At 48.7% G+C, this 18554-nt stretch overlaps 32 non-coding genes across 32 annotated transcripts; 1 reads left to right on the forward strand and 31 right to left on the reverse strand.

Annotated features, from left to right (window-relative positions):
- Positions 1-82: 82 nt before the first annotated feature.
- Positions 83-155, reverse strand: TRNAA-AGC (transfer RNA alanine (anticodon AGC)). Its single transcript has one exon. It is a non-coding gene; the product is annotated as a tRNA-Ala (tRNA).
- A 701-nt stretch (positions 156-856) lies between these two features.
- On the reverse strand, positions 857-942 carry TRNAY-GUA (transfer RNA tyrosine (anticodon GUA)). The gene is given in 2 exon segments: positions 857-892; positions 906-942. It is a non-coding gene; the product is annotated as a tRNA-Tyr (tRNA).
- Positions 943-1807: 865 nt separating this feature from the next.
- Positions 1808-1893, reverse strand: TRNAY-GUA (transfer RNA tyrosine (anticodon GUA)). The gene is given in 2 exon segments: positions 1808-1843; positions 1857-1893. It is a non-coding gene; the product is annotated as a tRNA-Tyr (tRNA).
- Positions 1894-1993: 100 nt separating this feature from the next.
- On the reverse strand, positions 1994-2066 carry TRNAA-AGC (transfer RNA alanine (anticodon AGC)). The gene has a single exon. It is a non-coding gene; the product is annotated as a tRNA-Ala (tRNA).
- Positions 2067-2944: 878 nt separating this feature from the next.
- On the reverse strand, positions 2945-3017 carry TRNAA-AGC (transfer RNA alanine (anticodon AGC)). Its single transcript has one exon. It is a non-coding gene; the product is annotated as a tRNA-Ala (tRNA).
- Positions 3018-3716: 699 nt separating this feature from the next.
- TRNAY-GUA (transfer RNA tyrosine (anticodon GUA)) lies at positions 3717-3802 on the reverse strand. Its single transcript is given in 2 exon segments — positions 3717-3752; positions 3766-3802. It is a non-coding gene; the product is annotated as a tRNA-Tyr (tRNA).
- Positions 3803-3902: 100 nt separating this feature from the next.
- Positions 3903-3975, reverse strand: TRNAA-AGC (transfer RNA alanine (anticodon AGC)). Its single transcript has one exon. It is a non-coding gene; the product is annotated as a tRNA-Ala (tRNA).
- A 1646-nt stretch (positions 3976-5621) lies between these two features.
- On the reverse strand, positions 5622-5707 carry TRNAY-GUA (transfer RNA tyrosine (anticodon GUA)). Its single transcript is given in 2 exon segments — positions 5622-5657; positions 5671-5707. It is a non-coding gene; the product is annotated as a tRNA-Tyr (tRNA).
- An 872-nt stretch (positions 5708-6579) lies between these two features.
- On the reverse strand, positions 6580-6665 carry TRNAY-GUA (transfer RNA tyrosine (anticodon GUA)). Its single transcript is given in 2 exon segments — positions 6580-6615; positions 6629-6665. It is a non-coding gene; the product is annotated as a tRNA-Tyr (tRNA).
- Positions 6666-6765: 100 nt separating this feature from the next.
- Positions 6766-6838, reverse strand: TRNAA-AGC (transfer RNA alanine (anticodon AGC)). Its single transcript has one exon. It is a non-coding gene; the product is annotated as a tRNA-Ala (tRNA).
- A 1646-nt stretch (positions 6839-8484) lies between these two features.
- On the reverse strand, positions 8485-8570 carry TRNAY-GUA (transfer RNA tyrosine (anticodon GUA)). The gene is given in 2 exon segments: positions 8485-8520; positions 8534-8570. It is a non-coding gene; the product is annotated as a tRNA-Tyr (tRNA).
- An 880-nt stretch (positions 8571-9450) lies between these two features.
- Positions 9451-9536, reverse strand: TRNAY-GUA (transfer RNA tyrosine (anticodon GUA)). Its single transcript is given in 2 exon segments — positions 9451-9486; positions 9500-9536. It is a non-coding gene; the product is annotated as a tRNA-Tyr (tRNA).
- Positions 9537-9636: 100 nt separating this feature from the next.
- On the reverse strand, positions 9637-9709 carry TRNAA-AGC (transfer RNA alanine (anticodon AGC)). The gene has a single exon. It is a non-coding gene; the product is annotated as a tRNA-Ala (tRNA).
- Positions 9710-10406: 697 nt separating this feature from the next.
- Positions 10407-10492, reverse strand: TRNAY-GUA (transfer RNA tyrosine (anticodon GUA)). The gene is given in 2 exon segments: positions 10407-10442; positions 10456-10492. It is a non-coding gene; the product is annotated as a tRNA-Tyr (tRNA).
- Positions 10493-10592: 100 nt separating this feature from the next.
- TRNAA-AGC (transfer RNA alanine (anticodon AGC)) lies at positions 10593-10665 on the reverse strand. The gene has a single exon. It is a non-coding gene; the product is annotated as a tRNA-Ala (tRNA).
- Positions 10666-11369: 704 nt separating this feature from the next.
- Positions 11370-11455, reverse strand: TRNAY-GUA (transfer RNA tyrosine (anticodon GUA)). Its single transcript is given in 2 exon segments — positions 11370-11405; positions 11419-11455. It is a non-coding gene; the product is annotated as a tRNA-Tyr (tRNA).
- Positions 11456-11555: 100 nt separating this feature from the next.
- TRNAA-AGC (transfer RNA alanine (anticodon AGC)) lies at positions 11556-11628 on the reverse strand. The gene has a single exon. It is a non-coding gene; the product is annotated as a tRNA-Ala (tRNA).
- Positions 11629-12323: 695 nt separating this feature from the next.
- On the reverse strand, positions 12324-12409 carry TRNAY-GUA (transfer RNA tyrosine (anticodon GUA)). Its single transcript is given in 2 exon segments — positions 12324-12359; positions 12373-12409. It is a non-coding gene; the product is annotated as a tRNA-Tyr (tRNA).
- Positions 12410-12509: 100 nt separating this feature from the next.
- Positions 12510-12582, reverse strand: TRNAA-AGC (transfer RNA alanine (anticodon AGC)). Its single transcript has one exon. It is a non-coding gene; the product is annotated as a tRNA-Ala (tRNA).
- Positions 12583-13279: 697 nt separating this feature from the next.
- On the reverse strand, positions 13280-13365 carry TRNAY-GUA (transfer RNA tyrosine (anticodon GUA)). Its single transcript is given in 2 exon segments — positions 13280-13315; positions 13329-13365. It is a non-coding gene; the product is annotated as a tRNA-Tyr (tRNA).
- Positions 13366-13465: 100 nt separating this feature from the next.
- On the reverse strand, positions 13466-13538 carry TRNAA-AGC (transfer RNA alanine (anticodon AGC)). The gene has a single exon. It is a non-coding gene; the product is annotated as a tRNA-Ala (tRNA).
- A 695-nt stretch (positions 13539-14233) lies between these two features.
- On the reverse strand, positions 14234-14319 carry TRNAY-GUA (transfer RNA tyrosine (anticodon GUA)). The gene is given in 2 exon segments: positions 14234-14269; positions 14283-14319. It is a non-coding gene; the product is annotated as a tRNA-Tyr (tRNA).
- Positions 14320-14419: 100 nt separating this feature from the next.
- On the reverse strand, positions 14420-14492 carry TRNAA-AGC (transfer RNA alanine (anticodon AGC)). The gene has a single exon. It is a non-coding gene; the product is annotated as a tRNA-Ala (tRNA).
- Positions 14493-15192: 700 nt separating this feature from the next.
- On the reverse strand, positions 15193-15278 carry TRNAY-GUA (transfer RNA tyrosine (anticodon GUA)). Its single transcript is given in 2 exon segments — positions 15193-15228; positions 15242-15278. It is a non-coding gene; the product is annotated as a tRNA-Tyr (tRNA).
- Positions 15279-15378: 100 nt separating this feature from the next.
- Positions 15379-15451, reverse strand: TRNAA-AGC (transfer RNA alanine (anticodon AGC)). The gene has a single exon. It is a non-coding gene; the product is annotated as a tRNA-Ala (tRNA).
- A 460-nt stretch (positions 15452-15911) lies between these two features.
- Positions 15912-15983, forward strand: TRNAV-UAC (transfer RNA valine (anticodon UAC)). The gene has a single exon. It is a non-coding gene; the product is annotated as a tRNA-Val (tRNA).
- A 163-nt stretch (positions 15984-16146) lies between these two features.
- TRNAY-GUA (transfer RNA tyrosine (anticodon GUA)) lies at positions 16147-16232 on the reverse strand. The gene is given in 2 exon segments: positions 16147-16182; positions 16196-16232. It is a non-coding gene; the product is annotated as a tRNA-Tyr (tRNA).
- Positions 16233-16332: 100 nt separating this feature from the next.
- Positions 16333-16405, reverse strand: TRNAA-AGC (transfer RNA alanine (anticodon AGC)). Its single transcript has one exon. It is a non-coding gene; the product is annotated as a tRNA-Ala (tRNA).
- A 700-nt stretch (positions 16406-17105) lies between these two features.
- TRNAY-GUA (transfer RNA tyrosine (anticodon GUA)) lies at positions 17106-17191 on the reverse strand. Its single transcript is given in 2 exon segments — positions 17106-17141; positions 17155-17191. It is a non-coding gene; the product is annotated as a tRNA-Tyr (tRNA).
- A 100-nt stretch (positions 17192-17291) lies between these two features.
- TRNAA-AGC (transfer RNA alanine (anticodon AGC)) lies at positions 17292-17364 on the reverse strand. The gene has a single exon. It is a non-coding gene; the product is annotated as a tRNA-Ala (tRNA).
- A 695-nt stretch (positions 17365-18059) lies between these two features.
- TRNAY-GUA (transfer RNA tyrosine (anticodon GUA)) lies at positions 18060-18145 on the reverse strand. The gene is given in 2 exon segments: positions 18060-18095; positions 18109-18145. It is a non-coding gene; the product is annotated as a tRNA-Tyr (tRNA).
- A 100-nt stretch (positions 18146-18245) lies between these two features.
- On the reverse strand, positions 18246-18318 carry TRNAA-AGC (transfer RNA alanine (anticodon AGC)). The gene has a single exon. It is a non-coding gene; the product is annotated as a tRNA-Ala (tRNA).
- Between the last annotated feature and the right edge of the window lie 236 nt (positions 18319-18554).

Below are 18554 nucleotides of genomic sequence, written 5' to 3' on the forward strand. Positions count from 1 at the left end.
CAGCTGCTTCCTAGGTTTTTGTGTCAGTGCCAACTAAAAAGAAGTTGGCCCTTCATTTGAAGGTAGTGCCAAGTGGAAGTTTTGGAGGATGCGGGCATCGATCCCGCTACCTCTCGCATGCTAAGCGAGCGCTCTACCATTTGAGCTAATCCCCCTCTACGGTTGCTGGCTTCTGGCACTCGGGTCACACCGCAGTCATGTTATCATGCCTAAACCAAGCTTTGACCATGGGAGAAGAAAGGTTTCTTTCTTTTTTTTTTTTTTTTTTTTTTTCAAGTGTGGATTTTTTGGTGCCTTGAAATATAAAGGACAGTGGAGTTTGCTGGGCTTTGGGTGGCCTGAAAGAACGAGACAGTGAATTTTTGGGGTACCTTTTTCCTGGGAGCATGAAAAATACAAAACTCTGCGCCTAGCAGAGGATGGTTTCGATCCATCGACCTCTGGGTTATGGGCCCAGCACGCTCCCGCTGCGCCACTCTGCTGCTGCTTAAACCTCTCTTACGAGAAGCCACATTACCGTCTGACTGTTGTCAAGCCACTAACGAAGCAGAAGAGTTGGCTTTAGTCACACTAGGGGTGAGAGTTGCATTTTCACGATTGAGAAGTGGTGAGAATTCTATGGCGTTGGTGGTATAGTGGTGAGCATAGCTGCCTTCCAAGCAGTTGACCCGGGTTCGATTCCCGGCCAACGCATTGTTACTCTTGTTTTGAAGTATTCTTGTTAACACTCTCTCCAAAGGCCAATGGTTGTGCGGTCAGGCTCAAAAAGAGTGCGCCCAGGAGGTATGCAGCTGCAAAGTCTGTGCGAGAGAGCCTCTGAGTTGAAGCATGCAAGGTTGTCGGACACTCAAAAGCATCCTTCGAGCCGGAATCGAACCAGCGACCTAAGGATTGCTAATTAGCTACTACAGTCCTCCGCTCTACCAGCTGAGCTATCGAAGGTTTAGCCAGATATGCGTGCAGCTGCTTCCTAGGTTTTTGTGTCAGTGCCAACTAAAAAGAAGTTGGCCCTTCATTTGAAGGTAGTGCCAAGTGGAAGTTTTGGAGGATGCGGGCATCGATCCGGCTACCTCTCGCATGCTAAGCGAGCGCTCTACCATTTGAGCTAATCCCCCTCTACGGTTGCTGGCTTCTGGCACTCGGGTCACACCGCAGTCATGTTATCATGCCTAAACCAAGCTTTGACCATGGGAGAAGAAAGGTTTCTTTCTTTTTTTTTTTTTTTAAGTGTGGATTTTTTGGTGCCTTGAAATATAAAGGACAGTGGAGTTTGCTGGGCTTTGGGTGGCCTGAAAGAACGAGACAGTGAATTTTTGGGGTACCTTTTTCCTGGGAGCATGAAAAATACAAAACTCTGCGCCTAGCAGAGGATGGTTTCGATCCATCGACCTCTGGGTTATGGGCCCAGCACGCGCCCGCTGCGCCACTCTGCTGCTGCTTAAACCTCTCTTACGAGAAGCCACATTACCGTCTGACTGTTGTCAAGCCACTAACGAAGCAGAAGAGTTGGCTTTAGTCACACTAGGGGTGAGAGTTGCATTTTCACGATTGAGAAGTGGTGCGAATTCTATGGCGTTGGTGTTATAGTGGTGAGCATAGCTGCCTTCCAAGCAGTTGACCCGGGTTCGATTCCCGGCCAACGCATTGTTACTCTTGTTTTGAAGTATTCTTGTTAACACTCTCTCCAAAGGCCAATGGTTGTGCGGTCAGGCTCAAAAAGAGTGCGCCCAGGAGGTATGCAGCTGCAAAGTCTGTGCGAGAGAGCCTCCGAGTTGAAGCATGCAAGGTTGTCGGACACTCAAAAGCATCCTTCGAGCCGGAATCGAACCAGCGACCTAAGGATTGCTAATTAGCTACTACAGTCCTCCGCTCTACCAGCTGAGCTATCGAAGGTTTAGCCAGATATGCGTGCAGCTGCTTCCTAGGTTTTTGTGTCAGTGCCAACTAAAAAGAAGTTGGCCCTTCATTTGAAGGTAGTGCCAAGTGGAAGTTTTGGAGGATGCGGGCATCGATCCCGCTACCTCTCGCATGCTAAGCGAGCGCTCTACCATTTGAGCTAATCCCCCTCTACGGTTGCTGGCTTCTGGCACTCGGGTCACACCGCAGTCATGTTATCATGCCTAAACCAAGCTTTGACCATGGGAGAAGAAAGGTTTCTTTCTTTTTTTTTTTTTTTAAGTGTGGATTTTTTGGTGCCTTGAAATATAAAGGACAGTGGAGTTTGCTGGGCTTTGGGTGGCCTGAAAGAACGAGACAGTGAATTTTTGGGGTACCTTTTTCCTGGGAGCATGAAAAATACAAAACTCTGCACCTAGCAGAGGATGGTTTCGATCCATCGACCTCTGGGTTATGGGCCCAGCACGCTCCCGCTGCGCCACTCTGCTGCTGCTTAAACCTCTCTTACGAGAAGCCACATTACCGTCTGACTGTTGTCAAGCCACTAACGAAGCAGAAGAGTTGGCTTTAGTCACACTAGGGGTGAGAGTTGCATTTTCACGATTGAGAAGTGGTGCGAATTCTATGGCGTTGGTGGTATAGTGGTGAGCATAGCTGCCTTCCAAGCAGTTGACCCGGGTTCGATTCCCGGCCAACGCATTGTTACTCTTGTTTTGAAGTATTCTTGTTAACACTCTCTCCAAAGGCCAATGGTTGTGCGGTCAGGCTCAAAAAGAGTGCGGCCAGGAGGTATGCAGCTGCAAAGTCTGTGCGAGAGAGCCTCCGAGTTGAAGCATGCAAGGTTGTCGGACACTCAAAAGCATCCTTCGAGCCGGAATCGAACCAGCGACCTAAGGATTGCTAATTAGCTACTACAGTCCTCCGCGCTACCAGCTGAGCTATCGAAGGTTTAGCCAGATATGCGTGCAGCTGCTTCCTAGGTTTTTGTGTCAGTGCCAACTAAAAAGAAGTTGGCCCTTCATTTGAAGGTAGTGCCAAGTGGAAGTTTTGGAGGATGCGGGCATCGATCCCGCTACCTCTCGCATGCTAAGCGAGCGCTCTACCATTTGAGCTAATCCCCCTCTACGGTTGCTGGCTTCTGGCACTCGGGTCACACCGCAGTCATGTTATCATGCCTAAACCAAGCTTTGACCATGGGAGAAGAAAGGTTTCTTTCTTTTTTTTTTTTTTTTTTTTTTAAGTGTGGATTTTTTGGTGCCTTGAAATATAAAGGACAGTGGAGTTTGCTGGGCTTTGGGTGGCCTGAAAGAACGAGACAGTGAATTTTTGGGGTACCTTTTTCCTGGGAGCATGAAAAATACAAAACTCTGCGCCTAGCAGAGGATGGTTTCGATCCATCGACCTCTGGGTTATGGGCCCAGCACGCGCCCGCTGCGCCACTCTGCTGCTGCTTAAACCTCTCTTACGAGAAGCCACATTACCGTCTGACTGTTGTCAAGCCACTAACGAAGCAGAAGAGTTGGCTTTAGTCACACTAGGGGTGAGAGTTGCATTTTCACGATTGAGAAGTGGTGCGAATTCTATGGCGTTGGTGTTATAGTGGTGAGCATAGCTGCCTTCCAAGCAGTTGACCCGGGTTCGATTCCCGGCCAACGCATTGTTACTCTTGTTTTGAAGTATTCTTGTTAACACTCTCTCCAAAGGCCAATGGTTGTGCGGTCAGGCTCAAAAAGAGTGCGCCCAGGAGGTATGCAGCTGCAAAGTCTGTGCGAGAGAGCCTCCGAGTTGAAGCATGCAAGGTTGTCGGACACTCAAAAGCATCCTTCGAGCCGGAATCGAACCAGCGACCTAAGGATTGCTAATTAGCTACTACAGTCCTCCGCTCTACCAGCTGAGCTATCGAAGGTTTAGCCAGATATGCGTGCAGCTGCTTCCTAGGTTTTTGTGTCAGTGCCAACTAAAAAGAAGTTGGCCCTTCATTTGAAGGTAGTGCCAAGTGGAAGTTTTGGAGGATGCGGGCATCGATCCCGCTACCTCTCGCATGCTAAGCGAGCGCTCTACCATTTGAGCTAATCCCCCTCTACGGTTGCTGGCTTCTGGCACTCGGGTCACACCGCAGTCATGTTATCATGCCTAAACCAAGCTTTGACCATGGGAGAAGAAAGGTTTCTTTCTTTTTTTTTTTTTTAAGTGTGGATTTTTTGGTGCCTTGAAATATAAAGGACAGTGGAGTTTGCTGGGCTTTGGGTGGCCTGAAAGAACGAGACAGTGAATTTTTGGGGTACCTTTTTCCTGGGAGCATGAAAAATACAAAACTCTGCGCCTAGCAGAGGATGGTTTCGATCCATCGACCTCTGGGTTATGGGCCCAGCACGCTCCCGCTGCGCCACTCTGCTGCTGCTTAAACCTCTCTTACGAGAAGCCACATTACCGTCTGACTGTTGTCAAGCCACTAACGAAGCAGAAGAGTTGGCTTTAGTCACACTAGGGGTGAGAGTTGCATTTTCACGATTGAGAAGTGGTGCGAATTCTATGGCGTTGGTGGTATAGTGGTGAGCATAGCTGCCTTCCAAGCAGTTGACCCGGGTTCGACTCCCGGCCAACGCATTGTTACTCTTGTTTTGAAGTATTCTTGTTAACACTCTCTCCAAAGGCCAATGGTTGTGCGGTCAGGCTCAAAAAGAGTGCGCCCAGGAGGTATGCAGCTGCAAAGTCTGTGCGAGAGAGCCTCCGAGTTGAAGCATGCAAGGTTGTCGGACACTCAAAAGCATCCTTCGAGCCGGAATCGAACCAGCGACCTAAGGATTGCTAATTAGCTACTACAGTCCTCTGCTCTACCAGCTGAGCTATCGAAGGTTTAGCCAGATATGCGTGCAGCTGCTTCCTAGGTTTTTGTGTCAGTGCCAACTAAAAAGAAGTTGGCCCTTCATTTGAAGGTAGTGCCAAGTGGAAGTTTGGGAGGATGCGGGCATCGATCCCGCTACCTCTCGCATGCTAAGCGAGCGCTCTACCATTTGAGCTAATCCCCCTCTACGGTTGCTGGCTTCTGGCACTCGGGTCACACCGCAGTCATGTTATCATGCCTAAACCAAGCTTTGACCATGGGAGAAGAAAGGTTTCTTTCTTTCTTTTTTTTTTTTTTTAAGTGTGGATTTTTTGGTGCCTTGAAATATAAAGGACAGTGGAGTTTGCTGGGCTTTGGGTGGCCTGAAAGAACGAGACAGTGAATTTTTGGGGTACCCTTTTCCTGGGAGCATGAAAAATACAAAACTCTGCACCTAGCAGAGGATGGTTTCGATCCATCGACCTCTGGGTTATGGGCCCAGCACGCTCCCGCTGCGCCACTCAGCTGCTGCTTAAACCTCTCTTACGAGAAGCCACATTACCGTCTGACTGTTGTCAAGCCACTAACGAAGCAGAAGAGTTGGCTTTAGTCACACTAGGGGTGAGAGTTGCATTTTCACGATTGAGAAGTGGTGCGAATTCTATGGCGTTGGTGGTATAGTGGTGAGCATAGCTGCCTTCCAAGCAGTTGACCCGGGTTCGATTCCCGGCCAACGCATTGTTTCTCTTGTTTTGAAGTATTCTTGTTAACACTCTCTCCAGAGGCCAATGGTTGTGCGGTCAGGCTCAAAAAGAGTGCGGCCAGGAGGTATGCAGCTGCAAATTCTGTGCAAGAGAGCCTCCAAGTTGAAGCATGCAAGGTTATCGGACACTCAAAAGCATCCTTCGAGCCGGAATCGAACCAGCGACCTAAGGATTGCTAACTAGCTACTACAGTCCTCCGCTCTACCAGCTGAGCTATCGAAGGTTTAGCCAGATATGCGTGCAGCTGCTTCCTAGGTTTTTGTGTCAGTGCCAACTAAAAAGAAGTTGGCCCTTCATTTGAAGGTAGTGCCAAGTGGAAGTTTTGGAGGATGCGGGCATCAATCCCGCTACCTCTCGCATGCTAAGCGAGCGCTCTACCATTTGAGCTAATCCCCCTCTACGGTTGCTGGCTTCTGGCACTCGGGTCACACCGCAGTCATGTTATCATGCCTAAACCAAGCTTTGACCATGGGAGAAGAAAGGTTTCTTTCTTTTTTTTTTTTTTTTTTTTTTAAGTGTGGATTTTTTGGTGCCTTGAAATATAAAGGACAGTGGAGTTTGCTGGGCTTTGGGTGGCCTGAAAGAACGAGACAGTGAATTTTTGGGGTACCTTTTTCCTGGGAGCATGAAAAATACAAAACTCTGCGCCTAGCAGAGGATGGTTTCGATCCATCGACCTCTGGGTTATGGGCCCAGCACGCGCCCGCTGCGCCACTCTGCTGCTGCTTAAACCTCTCTTACGAGAAGCCACATTACCGTCTGACTGTTGTCAAGCCACTAACGAAGCAGAAGAGTTGGCTTTAGTCACACTAGGGGTGAGAGTTGCATTTTCACGATTGAGAAGTGGTGCGAATTCTATGGCGTTGGTGGTATAGTGGTGAGCATAGCTGCCTTCCAAGCAGTTGACCCGGGTTCGATTCCCGGCCAACGCATTGTTTCTCTTGTTTTGAACTATTCTTGTTAACACTCTCTCCAAAGGCCAATGGTTGTGCGGTCAGGCTCAAAAAGAGTGCGCCCAGGAGGTATGCAGCTGCAAAGTCTGTGCGAGAGAGCCTCCGAGTTGAAGCATGCAAGGTTGTCGGACACTCAAAAGCATCCTTCGAGCCGGAATCGAACCAGCGACCTAAGGATTGCTAATTAGCTACTACAGTCCTCCGCTCTACCAGCTGAGCTATCGAAGGTTTAGCCAGATATGCGTGCAGCTGCTTCCTAGGTTTTTGTGTCAGTGCCAACTAAAAAGAAGTTGGCCCTTCATTTGAAGGTAGTGCCAAGTGGAAGTTTTGGAGGATGCGGGCATCGATCCCGCTACCTCTCGCATGCTAAGCGAGCGCTCTACCATTTGAGCTAATCCCCCTCTACGGTTGCTGGCTTCTGGCACTCGGGTCACACCGCAGTCATGTTATCATGCCTAAACCAAGCTTTGACCATGGGAGAAGAAAGGTTTCTTTCTTTTTTTTTTTTTTAAGTGTGGATTTTTTGGTGCCTTGAAATATAAAGGACAGTGGAGTTTGCTGGGCTTTGGGTGGCCTGAAAGAACGAGACAGTGAATTTTTGGGGTACCTTTTTCCTGGGAGCATGAAAAATACAAAACTCTGCGCCTAGCAGAGGATGGTTTCGATCCATCGACCTCTGGGTTATGGGCCCAGCACGCTCCCGCTGCGCCACTCTGCTGCTGCTTAAACCTCTCTTACGAGAAGCCACATTACCGTCTGACTGTTGTCAAGCCACTAACGAAGCAGAAGAGTTGGCTTTAGTCACACTAGGGGTGAGAGTTGCATTTTCACGATTGAGAAGTGGTGCGAATTCTATGGCGTTGGTGGTATAGTGGTGAGCATAGCTGCCTTCCAAGCAGTTGACCCGGGTTCGATTCCCGGCCAACGCATTGTTACTCTTGTTTTGAAGTATTCTTGTTAACACTCTCTCCAAAGGCCAATGGTTGTGCGGTCAGGCTCAAAAAGAGTGCGCCCAGGAGGTATGCAGCTGCAAAGTCTGTGCGAGAGAGCCTCCGAGTTGAAGCATGCAAGGTTGTCGGACACTCAAAAGCATCCTTCGAGCCGGAATCGAACCAGCGACCTAAGGATTGCTAATTAGCTACTACAGTCCTCTGCTCTACCAGCTGAGCTATCGAAGGTTTAGCCAGATATGCGTGCAGCTGCTTCCTAGGTTTTTGTGTCAGTGCCAACTAAAAAGAAGTTGGCCCTTCATTTGAAGGTAGTGCCAAGTGGAAGTTTGGGAGGATGCGGGCATCGATCCCGCTACCTCTCGCATGCTAAGCGAGCGCTCTACCATTTGAGCTAATCCCCCTCTACGGTTGCTGGCTTCTGGCACTCGGGTCACACCGCAGTCATGTTATCATGCCTAAACCAAGCTTTGACCATGGGAGAAGAAAGGTTTCTTTCTTTCTTTTTTTTTTTTTTTAAGTGTGGATTTTTTGGTGCCTTGAAATATAAAGGACAGTGGAGTTTGCTGGGCTTTGGGTGGCCTGAAAGAACGAGACAGTGAATTTTTGGGGTACCTTTTTCCTGGGAGCATGAAAAATACAAAACTCTGCACCTAGCAGAGGATGGTTTCGATCCATCGACCTCTGGGTTATGGGCCCAGCACGCTCCCGCTGCGCCACTCAGCTGCTGCTTAAACCTCTCTTACGAGAAGCCACATTACCGTCTGACTGTTGTCAAGCCACTAACGAAGCAGAAGAGTTGGCTTTAGTCACACTAGGGGTGAGAGTTGCATTTTCACGATTGAGAAGTGGTGCGAATTCTATGGCGTTGGTGGTATAGTGGTGAGCATAGCTGCCTTCCAAGCAGTTGACCCGGGTTCGATTCCCGGCCAACGCATTGTTTCTCTTGTTTTGAAGTATTCTTGTTAACACTCTCTCCAGAGGCCAATGGTTGTGCGGTCAGGCTCAAAAAGAGTGCGGCCAGGAGGTATGCAGCTGCAAAGTCTGTGCAAGAGAGCCTCCAAGTTGAAGCATGCAAGGTTATCGGACACTCAAAAGCATCCTTCGAGCCGGAATCGAACCAGCGACCTAAGGATTGCTAACTAGCTACTACAGTCCTCCGCTCTACCAGCTGAGCTATCGAAGGTTTAGCCAGATATGCGTGCAGCTGCTTCCTAGGTTTTTGTGTCAGTGCCAACTAAAAAGAAGTTGGCCCTTCATTTGAAGGTAGTGCCAAGTGGAAGTTTTGGAGGATGCGGGCATCAATCCCGCTACCTCTCGCATGCTAAGCGAGCGCTCTACCATTTGAGCTAATCCCCCTCTACGGTTGCTGGCTTCTGGCACTCGGGTCACACCGCAGTCATGTTATCATGCCTAAACCAAGCTTTGACCATGGGAGAAGAAAGGTTTCTTTCTTTTTTTTTTTTTTTTTTTTTAAGTGTGGATTTTTTGGTGCCTTGAAATATAAAGGACAGTGGAGTTTGCTGGGCTTTGGGTGGCCTGAAAGAACGAGACAGTGAATTTTTGGGGTACCTTTTTCCTGGGAGCATGAAAAATACAAAACTCTGCGCCTAGCAGAGGATGGTTTCGATCCATCGACCTCTGGGTTATGGGCCCAGCACGCGCCCGCTGCGCCACTCTGCTGCTGCTTAAACCTCTCTTACGAGAAGCCACATTACCGTCTGACTGTTGTCAAGCCACTAACGAAGCAGAAGAGTTGGCTTTAGTCACACTAGGGGTGAGAGTTGCATTTTCACGATTGAGAAGTGGTGCGAATTCTATGGCGTTGGTGGTATAGTGGTGAGCATAGCTGCCTTCCAAGCAGTTGACCCGGGTTCGATTCCCGGCCAACGCATTGTTTCTCTTGTTTCTCTTGTTTTGAAGTATTCTTGTTAACACTCTCTCCAGAGGCCAATGGTTGTGCGGTCAGGCTCAAAAAGAGTGCGGCCAGGAGGTATGCAGCTGCAAAGTCTGTGCAAGAGAGCCTCCAAGTTGAAGCATGCAAGGTTGTCGGACACTCAAAAGCATCCTTCGAGCCGGAATCGAACCAGCGACCTAAGGATTGCTAATTAGCTACTACAGTCCTCCGCTCTACCAGCTGAGCTATCGAAGGTTTAGCCAGATATGCGTGCAGCTGCTTCCTAGGTTTTTGTGTCAGTGCCAACTAAAAAGAAGTTGGCCCTTCATTTGAAGGTAGTGCCAAGTGGAAGTTTTGGAGGATGCGGGCATCGATCCCGCTACCTCTCGCATGCTAAGCGAGCGCTCTACCATTTGAGCTAATCCCCCTCTACTGTTGCTGGTTTCTGGCACTCGGGTCACACCGCAGTCATGTTGTCATGCCTAAACCAAGTTTTGACCATGGGAGAAGAAAGGTTTTTTTTTTTTTTTTTTTTTTTTTTTTAAGTGTGGATTTTTTGGTGCCTTGAAATATAAAGGACAGTGGAGTTTGCTGGGCTTTGGGTGGCCTGAAAGAACGAGACAGTGAATTTTTGGGGTACCTTTTTCCTGGGAGCATGAAAAATACAAAACTCTGCGCCTAGCAGAGGATGGTTTCGATCCATCGACCTCTGGGTTATGGGCCCAGCACGCTCCCGCTGCGCCACTCTGCTGCTGCTTAAACCTCTCTTACGAGAAGCCACATTACCGTCTGACTGTTGTCAAGCCACTAACGAAGCAGAAGAGTTGGCTTTAGTCACACTAGGGGTGAGAGTTGCATTTTCACGATTGAGAAGTGGTGTGAATTCTATGGCGTTGGTGGTATAGTGGTGAGCATAGCTGCCTTCCAAGCAGTTGACCCGGGTTCGATTCCCGGCCAACGCATTGTTTCTCTTGTTTTGAAGTATTCTTGTTAACACTCTCTCCAGAGGCCAATGGTTGTGCGGTCAGGCTCAAAAAGAGTGCGCCCAGGAGGTATGCAGCTGCAAAGTCTGTGCGAGAGACCCTCCGAGTTGAAGCATGCAAGGTTGTCGGACACTCAAAAGCATCCTTCGAGCCGGAATCGAACCAGCGACCTAAGGATTGCTAATTAGCTACTACAGTCCTCCGCTCTACCAGCTGAGCTATCGAAGGTTTAGCCAGATATGCGTGCAGCTGCTTCCTAGGTTTTTGTGTCAGTGCCAACTAAAAAGAAGTTGGCCCTTCATTTGAAGGTAGTGCCAAGTGGAAGTTTTGGAGGATGCGGGCATCGATCCCGCTACCTCTCGCATGCTAAGCGAGCGCTCTACCATTTGAGCTAATCCCCCTCTACTGTTGCTGGTTTCTGGCACTCAGGTCACACCGCAGTCATGTTATCATGCCTAAACCAAGTTTTGACCATGGGAGAAGAAAGGTTTCTTTTTTTTTTTTTTTTTTTTTTTTTTTTTTAAAGTGTGGATTTTTTGGTGCCTTGAAATATAAAGGACAGTGGAGTTTGCTGGGCTTTGGGTGGCCTGAAAGAACGAGACAGTGAATTTTTGGGGTACCTTTTTCCTGGGAGCATGAAAAATACAAAACTCTGCGCCTAGCAGAGGATGGTTTCGATCCATCGACCTCTGGGTTATGGGCCCAGCACGCTCCCGCTGCGCCACTCTGCTGCTGCTTAAACCTCTCTTACGAGAAGCCACATTACCGTCTGACTGTTGTCAAGCCACTAACGAAGCAGAAGAGTTGGCTTTAGTCACACTAGGGGTGAGAGTTGCATTTTCACGATTGAGAAGTGGTGTGAATTCTATGGCGTTGGTGGTATAGTGGTGAGCATAGCTGCCTTCCAAGCAGTTGACCCGGGTTCGATTCCCGGCCAACGCATTGTTTCTCTTGTTTTGAAGTATTCTTGTTAACACTCTCTCCAGAGGCCAATGGTTGTGCGGTCAGGCTCAAAAAGAGTGCGCCCAGGAGGTATGCAGCTGCAAAGTCTGTGCGAGAGAGCCTCCGAGTTGAAGCATGCAAGGTTGTCGGACACTCAAAAGCATCCTTCGAGCCGGAATCGAACCAGCGACCTAAGGATTGCTAATTAGCTACTACAGTCCTCCGCTCTACCAGCTGAGCTATCGAAGGTTTAGCCAGATATGCGTGCAGCTGCTTCCTAGGTTTTTGTGTCAGTGCCAACTAAAAAGAAGTTGGCCCTTCATTTGAAGGTAGTGCCAAGTGGAAGTTTTGGAGGATGCGGGCATCGATCCCGCTACCTCTCGCATGCTAAGCGAGCGCTCTACCATTTGAGCTAATCCCCCTCTACTGTTGCTGGTTTCTGGCACTCGGGTCACACCGCAGTCATGTTATCATGCCTAAACCAAGCTTTGACCATGGGAGAAGAAAGGTTTCTTTTTTTTTTTTTTTTTTTTTTAAGTGTGGATTTTTTGGTGCCTTGAAATATAAAGGACAGTGGAGTTTGCTGGGCTTTGGGTGGCCTGAAAGAACGAGACAGTGAATTTTTGGGGTACCTTTTTCCTGGGAGCATGAAAAATACAAAACTCTGCGCCTAGCAGAGGATGGTTTCGATCCATCGACCTCTGGGTTATGGGCCCAGCACGCTCCCGCTGCGCCACTCTGCTGCTGCTTAAACCTCTCTTACGAGAAGCCACATTACCGTCTGACTGTTGTCAAGCCACTAACGAAGCAGAAGAGTTGGCTTTAGTCACACTAGGGGTGAGAGTTGCATTTTCACGATTGAGAAGTGGTGTGAATTCTATGGCTTTGGTGGTATAGTGGTGAGCATAGCTGCCTTCCAAGCAGTTGACCCGGGTTCGATTCCCGGCCAACGCATTGTTTCTCTTGTTTTGAAGTATTCTTGTTAACACTCTCTCCAGAGGCCAATGGTTGTGCGGTCAGGCTCAAAAAGAGTGCGCCCAGGAGGTATGCAGCTGCAAAGTCTGTGCGAGAGAGCCTCCGAGTTGAAGCATGCAAGGTTGTCGGACACTCAAAAGCATCCTTCGAGCCGGAATCGAACCAGCGACCTAAGGATTGCTAATTAGCTACTACAGTCCTCCGCTCTACCAGCTGAGCTATCGAAGGTTTAGCCAGATATGCGTGCAGCTGCTTCCTAGGTTTTTGTGTCAGTGCCAACTAAAAAGAAGTTGGCCCTTCATTTGAAGGTAGTGCCAAGTGGAAGTTTTGGAGGATGCGGGCATCGATCCCGCTACCTCTCGCATGCTAAGCGAGCGCTCTACCATTTGAGCTAATCCCCCTCTACTGTTGCTGGTTTCTGGCACTCGGGTCACACCGCAGTCATGTTGTCATGCCTAAACCAAGTTTTGACCATGGGAGAAGAAAGGTTTTTTTTTTTTTTTTTTTTTTTTTTTTAAGTGTGGATTTTTTGGTGCCTTGAAATATAAAGGACAGTGGAGTTTGCTGGGCTTTGGGTGGCCTGAAAGAACGAGACAGTGAATTTTTGGGGTACCTTTTTCCTGGGAGCATGAAAAATACAAAACTCTGCGCCTAGCAGAGGATGGTTTCGATCCATCGACCTCTGGGTTATGGGCCCAGCACGCTCCCGCTGCGCCACTCTGCTGCTGCTTAAACCTCTCTTACGAGAAGCCACATTACCGTCTGACTGTTGTCAAGCCACTAACGAAGCAGAAGAGTTGGCTTTAGTCACACTAGGGGTGAGAGTTGCATTTTCACGATTGAGAAGTGGTGTGAATTCTATGGCGTTGGTGGTATAGTGGTGAGCATAGCTGCCTTCCAAGCAGTTGACCCGGGTTCGATTCCCGGCCAACGCATTGTTTCTCTTGTTTTGAAGTATTCTTGTTAACACTCTCTCCAGAGGCCAATGGTTGTGCGGTCAGGCTCAAAAAGAGTGCGCCCAGGAGGTATGCAGCTGCAAAGTCTGTGCGAGAGAGCCTCCGAGTTGAAGCATGCAAGGTTGTCGGACACTCAAAAGCATCCTTCGAGCCGGAATCGAACCAGCGACCTAAGGATTGCTAATTAGCTACTACAGTCCTCCGCTCTACCAGCTGAGCTATCGAAGGTTTAGCCAGATATGCGTGCAGCTGCTTCCTAGGTTTTTGTGTCAGTGCCAACTAAAAAGAAGTTGGCCCTTCATTTGAAGGTAGTGCCAAGTGGAAGTTTTGGAGGATGCGGGCATCGATCCCGCTACCTCTCGCATGCTAAGCGAGCGCTCTACCATTTGAGCTAATCCCCCTCTACTGTTGCTGGTTTCTGGCACTCGGGTCACACCGCAGTCATGTTATCATGCCTAAACCAAGCTTTGACCATGGGAGAAGAAAGGTTTCTTTTTTTTTTTTTTTTTTTTTTAAGTGTGGATTTTTTGGTGCCTTGAAATATAAAGGACAGTGGAGTTTGCTGGGCTTTGGGTGGCCTGAAAGAACGAGACAGTGAATTTTTGGGGTACCTTTTTCCTGGGAGCATGAAAAATACAAAACTCTGCGCCTAGCAGAGGATGGTTTCGATCCATCGACCTCTGGGTTATGGGCCCAGCACGCTCCCGCTGCGCCACTCTGCTGCTGCTTAAACCTCTCTTACGAGAAGCCACATTACCGTCTGACTGTTGTCAAGCCACTAACGAAGCAGAAGAGTTGGCTTTAGTCACACTAGGGGTGAGAGTTGCATTTTCACGATTGAGAAGTGGTGTGAATTCTATGGCTTTGGTGGTATAGTGGTGAGCATAGCTGCCTTCCAAGCAGTTGACCCGGGTTCGATTCCCGGCCAACGCATTGTTTCTCTTGTTTTGAAGTATTCTTGTTAACACTCTCTCCAGAGGCCAATGGTTGTGCGGTCAGGCTCAAAAAGAGTGCGCCCAGGAGGTATGCAGCTGCAAAGTCTGTGCGAGAGAGCCTCCGAGTTGAAGCATGCAAGGTTGTCGGACACTCAAAAGCATCCTTCGAGCCGGAATCGAACCAGCGACCTAAGGATTGCTAATTAGCTACTACAGTCCTCCGCTCTACCAGCTGAGCTATCGAAGGTTTAGCCAGATATGCGTGCAGCTGCTTCCTAGGTTTTTGTGTCAGTGCCAACTAAAAAGAAGTTGGCCCTTCATTTGAAGGTAGTGCCAAGTGGAAGTTTTGGAGGATGCGGGCATCGATCCCGCTACCTCTCGCATGCTAAGCGAGCGCTCTACCATTTGAGCTAATCCCCCTCTACTGTTGCTGGTTTCTGGCACTCGGGTCACACCGCAGTCATGTTATCATGCCTAAACCAAGCTTTGACCATGGGAGAAGAAAGGTTTCTTTTTTTTTTTTTTTTTTTTTTTTTATAAGTGTGGATTTTTTGGTGCCTTGAAATATAAAGGACAGTGGAGTTTGCTGGGCTTTGGGTGGCCTGAAAGAACGAGACAGTGAATTTTTGGGGTACCTTTTTCCTGGGAGCATGAAAAATACAAAACTCTGCGCCTAGCAGAGGATGGTTTCGATCCATCGACCTCTGGGTTATGGGCCCAGCACGCTCCCGCTGCGCCACTCTGCTGCTGCTTAAACCTCTCTTACGAGAAGCCACATTACCGTCTGACTGTTGTCAAGCCACTAACGAAGCAGAAGAGTTGGCTTTAGTCACACTAGGGGTGAGAGTTGCATTTTCACGATTGAGAAGTGGTGTGAATTCTATGGCGTTGGTGGTATAGTGGTGAGCATAGCTGCCTTCCAAGCAGTTGACCCGGGTTCGATTCCCGGCCAACGCATTGTTTCTCTTGTTTTGAAGTATTCTTGTTAACACTCTCTCCAGAGGCCAATGGTTGTGCGGTCAGGCTCAAAAAGAGTGCGCCCAGGAGGTATGCAGCTGCAAAGTCTGTGCGAGAGAGCCTCCGAGTTGAAGCATGCAAGGTTGTCGGACACTCAAAAGCATCCTTCGAGCCGGAATCGAACCAGCGACCTAAGGATTGCTAATTAGCTACTACAGTCCTCCGCTCTACCAGCTGAGCTATCGAAGGTTTAGCCAGATATGCGTGCAGCTGCTTCCTAGGTTTTTGTGTCAGTGCCAACTAAAAAGAAGTTGGCCCTTCATTTGAAGGTAGTGCCAAGTGGAAGTTTTGGAGGATGCGGGCATCGATCCCGCTACCTCTCGCATGCTAAGCGAGCGCTCTACCATTTGAGCTAATCCCCCTCTACTGTTGCTGGTTTCTGGCACTCGGGTCACACCGCAGTCATGTTATCATGCCTAAACCAAGCTTTGACCATGGGAGAAGAAAGGTTTCTTTTTTTTTTTTTTTTTTTTTTAAGTGTGGATTTTTTGGTGCCTTGAAATATAAAGGACAGTGGAGTTTGCTGGGCTTTGGGTGGCCTGAAAGAACGAGACAGTGAATTTTTGGGGTACCTTTTTCCTGGGAGCATGAAAAATACAAAACTCTGCGCCTAGCAGAGGATGGTTTCGATCCATCGACCTCTGGGTTATGGGCCCAGCACGCTCCCGCTGCGCCACTCTGCTGCTGCTTAAACCTCTCTTACGAGAAGCCACATTACCGTCTGACTGTTGTCAAGCCACTAACGAAGCAGAAGAGTTGGCTTTAGTCACACTAGGGGTGAGAGTTGCATTTTCACGATTGAGAAGTGGTGTGAATTCTATGGCTTTGGTGGTATAGTGGTGAGCATAGCTGCCTTACAAGCAGTTGACCCGGGTTCGATTCCCGGCCAACGCATTGTTTCTCTTGTTTTGAAGTATTCTTGTTAACACTCTCTCCAGAGGCCAATGGTTGTGCGGTCAGGCTCAAAAAGAGTGCGCCCAGGAGGTATGCAGCTGCAAAGTCTGTGCGAGAGAGCCTCCGAGTTGAAGCATGCAAGGTTGTCGGACACTCAAAAGCATCCTTCGAGCCGGAATCGAACCAGCGACCTAAGGATTGCTAATTAGCTACTACAGTCCTCCGCTCTACCAGCTGAGCTATCGAAGGTTTAGCCAGATATGCGTGCAGCTGCTTCCTAGGTTTTTGTGTCAGTGCCAACTAAAAAGAAGTTGGCCCTTCATTTGAAGGTAGTGCCAAGTGGAAGTTTTGGAGGATGCGGGCATCGATCCCGCTACCTCTCGCATGCTAAGCGAGCGCTCTACCATTTGAGCTAATCCCCCTCTACTGTTGCTGGTTTCTGGCACTCAGGTCACACCGCAGTCATGTTATCATGCCTAAACCAAGTTTTGACCATGGGAGAAGAAAGGTTTCTTTTTTTTTTTTTTTTTTTTTTTTTTAAAGTGTGGATTTTTTGGTGCCTTGAAATATAAAGGACAGTGGAGTTTGCTGGGCTTTGGGTGGCCTGAAAGAACGAGACAGTGAATTTTTGGGGTACCTTTTTCCTGGGAGCATGAAAAATACAAAACTCTGCGCCTAGCAGAGGATGGTTTCGATCCATCGACCTCTGGGTTATGGACCCAGCACGCTCCCGCTGCGCCACTCTGCTGCTGCTTAAACCTCTCTTACGAGAAGCCACATTACCGTCTGACTGTTGTCAAGCCACTAACGAAGCAGAAGAGTTGGCTTTAGTCACACTAGGGGTGAGAGTTGCATTTTCACGATTGAGAAGTGGTGTGAATTCTATGGCGTTGGTGGTATAGTGGTGAGCATAGCTGCCTTCCAAGCAGTTGACCCGGGTTCGATTCCCGGCCAACGCATTGTTTCTCTTGTTTTGAAGTATTCTTGTTAACACTCTCTCCAGAGGCCAATGGTTGTGCGGTCAGGCTCAAAAAGAGTGCGCCCAGGAGGTATGCAGCTGCAAAGTCTGTGCGAGAGAGCCTCCGAGTTGAAGCATGCAAGGTTGTCGGACACTCAAAAGCATCCTTCGAGCCGGAATCGAACCAGCGACCTAAGGATTGCTAATTAGCTACTACAGTCCTCCGCTCTACCAGCTGAGCTATCGAAGGTTTAGCCAGATATGCGTGCAGCTGCTTCCTAGGTTTTTGTGTCAGTGCCAACTAAAAAGAAGTTGGCCCTTCATTTGAAGGTAGTGCCAAGTGGAAGTTTTGGAGGATGCGGGCATCGATCCCGCTACCTCTCGCATGCTAAGCGAGCGCTCTACCATTTGAGCTAATCCCCCTCTACTGTTGCTGGTTTCTGGCACTCGGGTCACACCGCAGTCATGTTATCATGCCTAAACCAAGCTTTGACCATGGGAGAAGAAAGGTTTCTTTTTTTTTTTTTTTTTTTTTTAAGTGTGGATTTTTTGGTGCCTTGAAATATAAAGGACAGTGGAGTTTGCTGGGCTTTGGGTGGCCTGAAAGAACGAGACAGTGAATTTTTGGGGTACCTTTTTCCTGGGAGCATGAAAAATACAAAACTCTGCGCCTAGCAGAGGATGGTTTCGATCCATCGACCTCTGGGTTATGGGCCCAGCACGCTCCCGCTGCGCCACTCTGCTGCTGCTTAAACCTCTCTTACGAGAAGCCACATTACCGTCTGACTGTTGTCAAGCCACTAACGAAGCAGAAGAGTTGGCTTTAGTCACACTAGGGGTGAGAGTTGCATTTTCACGATTGAGAAGTGGTGTGAATTCTATGGCGTTGGTGGTATAGTGGTGAGCATAGCTGCCTTCCAAGCAGTTGACCCGGGTTCGATTCCCGGCCAACGCATTGTTACTCTTGTTTTGAAGTATTCTTGTTAACACTCTCTCCAGAGGCCAATGGTTGTGCGGTCAGGCTCAAAAAGAGTGCGCCCAGGAGGTATGCAGCTGCAAAGTCTGTGCGAGAGAGCCTCCGAGTTGAAGCATGCAAGGTTGTCGGACACTCAAAAGCATCCTTCGAGCCGGAATCGAACCAGCGACCTAAGGATTGCTAATTAGCTACTACAGTCCTCCGCTCTACCAGCTGAGCTATCGAAGGTTTAGCCAGATATGCGTGCAGCTGCTTCCTAGGTTTTTGTGTCAGTGCCAACTAAAAAGAAGTTGGCCCTTCATTTGAAGGTAGTGCCAAGTGGAAGTTTTGGAGGATGCGGGCATCGATCCCGCTACCTCTCGCATGCTAAGCGAGCGCTCTACCATTTGAGCTAATCCCCCTCTACTGTTGCTGGTTTCTGGCACTCAGGTCACACCGCAGTCATGTTATCATGCCTAAACCAAGTTTTGACCATGGGAGAAGAAAGGTTTCTTTTTTTTTTTTTTTTTTTTTTTTTTTTTAAAGTGTGGATTTTTTGGTGCCTTGAAATATAAAGGACAGTGGAGTTTGCTGGGCTTTGGGTGGCCTGAAAGAACGAGACAGTGAATTTTTGGGGTACCTTTTTCCTGGGAGCATG

The sequence above is a fragment of the Eleutherodactylus coqui genome, chromosome 1 (genome assembly GCF_035609145.1).
Source record: "Eleutherodactylus coqui strain aEleCoq1 chromosome 1, aEleCoq1.hap1, whole genome shotgun sequence".
Classification (NCBI taxonomy): domain Eukaryota; kingdom Metazoa; phylum Chordata; class Amphibia; order Anura; family Eleutherodactylidae; genus Eleutherodactylus; species Eleutherodactylus coqui.